The sequence below is a fragment of the Lissotriton helveticus genome, chromosome 8, assembly GCF_964261635.1.
Source record: "Lissotriton helveticus chromosome 8, aLisHel1.1, whole genome shotgun sequence".
In the NCBI taxonomy this organism is placed as follows: domain Eukaryota; kingdom Metazoa; phylum Chordata; class Amphibia; order Caudata; family Salamandridae; genus Lissotriton; species Lissotriton helveticus.
In genome coordinates, this window is record NC_136069.1 from 92629479 (window position 1) to 92635478 (window position 6000).

A 6000-nucleotide genomic window follows, 5' to 3' on the forward strand; every position below is an offset into this window, starting at 1 on the left:
TGAGTGTCGTCAGCGTAGGAGATTATGTTAAGGTCGTGCTGTCGGGCGATGTGTGCGAGCGGAGCCTTGTAGATGTTGAACAGTGTCGGGCTGAGGGATGATCCCTGGAGTATGCCGCAGATGATCTTGGAGGCTTCGTATCGGAATGGGGGAGGCAGACGCTCTGGGTTCTACCGGAGAGGAAGGTGGTGGTCCATTGCATGATCCCTGTGTCGTGGAGGCGTGCGCGTAGTGTGCGGTGGCAGACAGTGTCGAAGGCGGCGGAGAGGTCCAGGAGGATGAGGGCCACTGTCTCACTGTTGTCCAACAGGGTCCTGATGTCATCGGTGGCAGCGATGAGGGCAGACCCGGTGCTGTGGTTGCCTCAGAACCCTGACTGGGATGGGTCCAGGATGCTGTTCTCTTTGAGATATCTGGTTAGCTGTCTGTTGACGATCTTCTTGATGACCTTGGCTAGGAACGGAAGCAGGGAGATGGGCCGGAAGATCTTGAGGTCTCTCGGTCCGCCTTCGGTTTTTCGAGTAGAGTGTTGATCTCGGCGTGTGTCCAGCTCTCTGGGAAGGTCGCAATTTAGAAGGAGAGATTGATGACATTGCACAGGTGGGGTGCGATGGAGCCGCTGGCTTTGTTGAAGATCTGGTGCGGAAAAGCCTCTGATGGGGAGCCGGACTGGATTGTGCTCATGGTCTTGATGGTGTCATTGATGTTCACGTTGGCCCAGGCTGGCAGGGGGTTGTGGTCGATGGTGTGCAGAGAGTATGGTGTGTTGATGTCTGTTGGGGCTGGCTAGATGTTGAAGCTGTCATGGATGGCGGCGATCTTGTGGTGGAAGAAGGTGGCGAGGTAATCGCACATGGCTTGCGACGACGTGATGTCGTTGGGGTTGGAGAGTTCCTTCATGATGTTTAAGAGCTCCTTGCTCATGGGTGCATTGTTGCCGAGGCGGTCTTTGAAGGAGGTCCTCTTGGCGGACCTGATGTGGTGATGGTGGTTGCGGATGGCGTCTTTGTGGGCTGCGTAGCTGTCCGGTATCTTTCCACTGTGCCTTTCTTCTCTAGTTTCAGGCAGGTTTGCTTGGAGGCTAGGAGTTCTGGGGTGAACCAGCTGGCTCTCTTGCTGGTGTCTCTGTAGGTGGCTTTCTTCAGCGGGGCGAGGGTGTTGGCGCAGTTGTCAATCCATCTTCTGAGGTTGCGGGCAGCGTCGTCGGTGTTGGAGGGGTCGTGGCTGGGCTGAGAGCGAGGTTTGCCTGTAGTTGGTCCTCTATGACTTTGCTCCAGCTGTGGTGGGGGATCTGTTGGGTGCGGTGGTGTATGGTGGGTTTCTGGAAGGTGACGTGGATGCAGCGGTGGTCGGTCCATAGGAGTTCGGTGGTGTGGCTGAAGGATTCGTGGGAGCTTGAGGAGAAGACTGGGTCGAGTGTGTGATCAGCGGAATCAAAAAAAACATGACTAGGATCAAAATCCACTTTTGCATAAAACCTGCAAATGGGGCTTACAAAATGACATCCATATCATAAGTCTCACATGTGCCTGTTTGTAAATTAGTACTACAGATGATTGAGAATGGTGTCACTTCCCTCTACAGATGCTGGATCGAGGACTGCTTCGTCAACAAAACCCTTTGAGGAGCATGGTTCAGCAGTTGACATCAGCGGGGATCGCAAAGGGACACGAAGCGACACAAAGCTGTGGCTGGAGCTAGTGAGTTTGCTTGTGCAATGTACATCTCCATTTCACCCCTCAGTGCTATGGTGTGAGCTGTCACTTCTGTTGATGCAAAGTACATTAGAACCAACACTTGTGTTGCACCAGACCTTATACTAGGTCAATTACTTATCCTGTTGCAACCTCTGTGTTCCAGGTGATGATGATGATGAGGAGGATGGACTTCCACCAGTGTTGGGCGACGGGCAATCAAAGTGGAAAATCCACTGCTCCTCCAGGCAGTTATGTCGGCTGCAAGTACTGTGCAAGAGGAAGAGGAGGAAGTACCTGAGGAGGATGTAGCATTGAACGAGGATGGTGGCTATATGTTCATCCTCTCAGAGGATGAATAGTCTGATGCCATGGACAGAACTATTCCCACATCGCCCACATTTTGCAAGGCCTCACACTCATCCTCCCAGCAAAGTGCCTCAGCCTCCTCCAAAAGAAAAGATTGCCTGTCCCCAGCATAGAGCTAACCAGCCACACCTCACACACACCCCAACACAGATATCACTCCATCACAGGCCCCACATCTGGAACAGATGTGGTGGTCCACCTACATACTCCTCCTATACCCAGGCATTCTCTGAGGGAAGTACCAACCCTGTTGCAGTGCAGGTATCCCCTGGGCACCATTCTCCTGTTCACAGGCTTCCACATGCCACCCTCCCCCCTGCTGTTAGACCTGGTGGTCTCATCCATGGCCAGCCCCTGCTGAGAGGGTCTACACATGGCCATGGTGCCCAGTGGGAGCAGGACGTCTTCCAACAGCAGGCAGATGTGAGGCAGGACATTCGTGCCATAGGGGCCGCCCTGTCAGACATGTCTGAGGCCCTGTGCTGATTGCCTCAGGTGGTGGACAAACAGACCCATGTTTTGGATAGGATGGATAGATCTTGGCAAGACATGTACAAGAATATCATAGCCATCATATCTATACAAAGGGAAGAGAGTTTAAGACACCATGCCATGGCCATGAAGATGAAGGAGGGAATGATGAAAGTGATCCAAAGTCTGCCTTCATAGTCAACATCAGGAGGAGAGCCATCACTTCTGCCTGCAGTACATCACACCCATATAACTGTACCACAAACTGCAAGGGTCCACACCCACCACCTTCGCCTATCCAGGCACTCCACTCACCTGCACATCCACCCCCCCCCCCTGAACAGGCACTCCCTCCACCTGCACAACTGCCACCACCCCCTGAACAGGCACTACAACCACCTGCACAACAACCCCCTGTCCACGCACAAAAAATGCTGATTGGGGGTCACACATCCATATAGGGTCTGGCCAATTAGGTTTGCTAAGTTGTGAGTCTAAGCTTTTGATATTCCCTCACAAAAGCTGACAATCCAGTACCACATATTGGCTTTGGAGACTGATCAGGTAGTGCTATGCACTGGTGAACAGTAGTGGCTCGTTGTTACAGCTACCTGTACATGAAAAAGGGCATACAGGCCACTGTGGGTAAGACATGTGTCTGTGGACACGTTTGGTAAAATTGGAAACACTTAAGAGTGAGGCAAGAGTCTTAAAGTCTGTCTTGACTCCTTGGCACATGGTGATCTGTCTCAATCAGAACCCATATCCACCGAAAGCAATGCAAATCACAGCATCCAATAACCATTGGTCCCTCATACACACACTGGACAGTATCTGTACCATTCCTCATCCAATGCACACATAAGTTATGATTCCCTTGGTTCACTGTTAGTGGTGCTGGCATTGAAAATGTCTGTAGAAAAAAATGCAACTGTGTGGCTCAAATCCCCAGTTAAGATCCACCTCTAAGAGGTTAACTGTACACCTAGGTGTCAGAGGCATACACAGTATTTGTTAAACTACCTCTCACACACCAAAAGGGCCCTTGGTGTCATGCTTCATCATTGGGGTCTTCCCGCCCTGCTGCGGGACGGGGCGTGCTACGACTGGCGACTACGCTGGAGCACTTGAATATTGTAAGTGCTATGTGAGGTGTATTGAGTGAATGCAAGTAGTGTCAGGGGTGAATGAACAAGTGAAGTTAAAAAATACCTGACCTTATGGTAACAAAAACTATTTATTGGTCATAGGCTGGTATTATTAAAAAATGTGTGTCGGAGAGACCAAAGCTGTTAATGAGCTGGTACTCCAGTGATGTCAACATGTTTCGAGGCTTTACATGCCTCTTCGTCAGGACGGAGTCAGATCCCTCAGTCACTCACTATGGTTGCCATCTGAATGTGCAAAGTGTATATACATGTGAAAGTAAAAGTACGATACCTATGTGGTATGGAAATAATTCTAGTTGTAGCCCCGTCATTATTTCTGAATCATGAGCTGGCAATGAAAGGAGTCAATGCCCCGTGAGCCGGTCAGGAAGAGGGTTAAATGAGACTTAGAGGTGGATCTTGTTGTTTATTGATACCATTGACTGGAGGAGGGTGCATCCACCTGAGTGCTTCCTAGCACTTCCTCTTCACTCCCCCTTTTGATTTTTGTTTACTCAAATCCCCAGTTGTCATGATGAAACTACAACTCACAGAAGGCACCTGTACAGTCAATGTGCTACAGTGAGCCTTTTGCTTCATGAGGACTGCTGCATATCACAGAATAGGTGAATGGAGGCATGGGACACATGATGGTACAGCTCTGTCTTCACTCAAATCATACTTCCAGACACATATTTCATATGATGCACTTACCAGGTCTCTGCTGCTCATGCTCCTCAAGCTGAGCATGAAGGGTCGGATAAGCTGCACGCAGGACCCTCCTGTACAGTGGCGAGAGGCGAGGACAATGCACATGGTGCTGGTAAGACTGGCCCAGTAGCTCTTTGGCCTTGTGCCGGGCCCAGCCTTTTATGTCATACCAATGCTTGCTGCAGGGCATCGCATTCCTGGTGTGAACGCCCACTGTACTGCTGTCTGCCCATAGTCTGGCCCATGCGGCATTACTCACCTGGTGCTCTGGCCCCCCCATATAGCTGAGGATATTTGAGTATCACCCCCTCAGGTAAGATGTCTAATTCCCTTTCTCTGAAAGGGGGTGTTTTCTCTTCAGAAACCTCAGCCATTTTGGAGGAAATAAGGTTGAAAACATCAGCAGGATGGCAGAGGATCTGATGTGTGAGAGGATCACTCAGAATGAACACAAAATGGCTGCCAACAACTTACTGTGATGTATTTCCTGTCTCTTACTTCCTGTGTGTAATTTCCTGTATGAAATAATGGGTTCCGGTACAATTTCGGAGATTCCGGCCCGGAGACGGAAATCCCACTCCTGGTGGGGAACTTCCGCTCCGGGTGTGGAAATTCCGGCCCCAAGTGTGGACGTAAAGTTCATAGTCGTAAGTGATTTCTGTGAATACCATAAATCGTAAGTGCCGTCTGTGAATATCAAAATAGTACATTGAGGATTTTGTCTCAGATTAGTTCTGTGAATAGGCCCCACAGTGAGCAAAAAAGATACCAGCACGCTGGTATCCCTCCTCTTGCTTCCTTAAAAGTCAGTTGGGCCTTTTCTGTATTTTGCGTATGCAATGCAAATTTACTTCACTTCACAGTCAAAGTCGCAGAGCCGATACTTATCAAAATTACTACCATTTAATAGTGGTTTAAAATGATAGGAACAGATACTACACTTGATCTTAGCCACACATACATCTGCAGTTCATTAACTAATAGAGGTTTCATAACGTACTATAGTGCATTTCCCAATAACTTTTCAGTTTTATTTCACCAGGTAGGTCCCGCCCTAGCCACCGCGTGGTCCTCCCCGTGCTGTGCTGCTATGCTCTAACCGCCCATTCTGCGATTCCCGCCTCCCCCTCTGCTCCCTGCAGCCCGCCCCCCGCCGTTCCCATTCACCACCCCGCTCCTCCCTCCCTCCCTCAGCCCCTCATGCGGACGCGCGCAGCGGGTGCGCCGATTGTGCGCCGATGGCGCGCCAAAGGCAAGCCCCTCTACGCCCGTCCGCGCCTGGACCGCGCCCAGTGCCAGGACCCCTGGCCCCTGACGATGCCAGCCCACCCAAAGGACTTACGACGCAGCCACCCTCCACGCACTCAACGCCGACCGGAACCCCGCCTGCTACCGAGCCACCCCGAAACGCACCCACAGACCCTTCACCTGCCAAGAATGCAAGTTCACCTGCCTCCAAACCTGCACCGCACCCGCCAAGTCCAGCACCAGCAACAATCACCTCAAGTGCATCCTGCTCAACACCCGCTACGTCCACAGGCACACCATCGAACTCTGGAACCTCATCGACACAACAGCACCAGACGTCGCCTTCCTCACAGAAACCT

At 51.1% G+C, this 6000-nt stretch overlaps 1 long non-coding RNA gene across 1 annotated transcript in view; it reads left to right on the forward strand.

Moving 5' to 3' along the window:
• Positions 1–3987, forward strand: part of LOC144771487 (uncharacterized) — a 28341-nt gene extending 24354 nt beyond the window's left edge. Inside the window, exons 3-4 of the long non-coding RNA XR_013599309.1 lie at positions 1585–1700; positions 1861–3987. This is a non-coding gene — a long non-coding RNA (uncharacterized LOC144771487). The remainder of the gene's footprint in view (positions 1–1584; positions 1701–1860) is intronic.
• The last annotated feature ends 2013 nt before the right edge of the window (positions 3988–6000 follow it).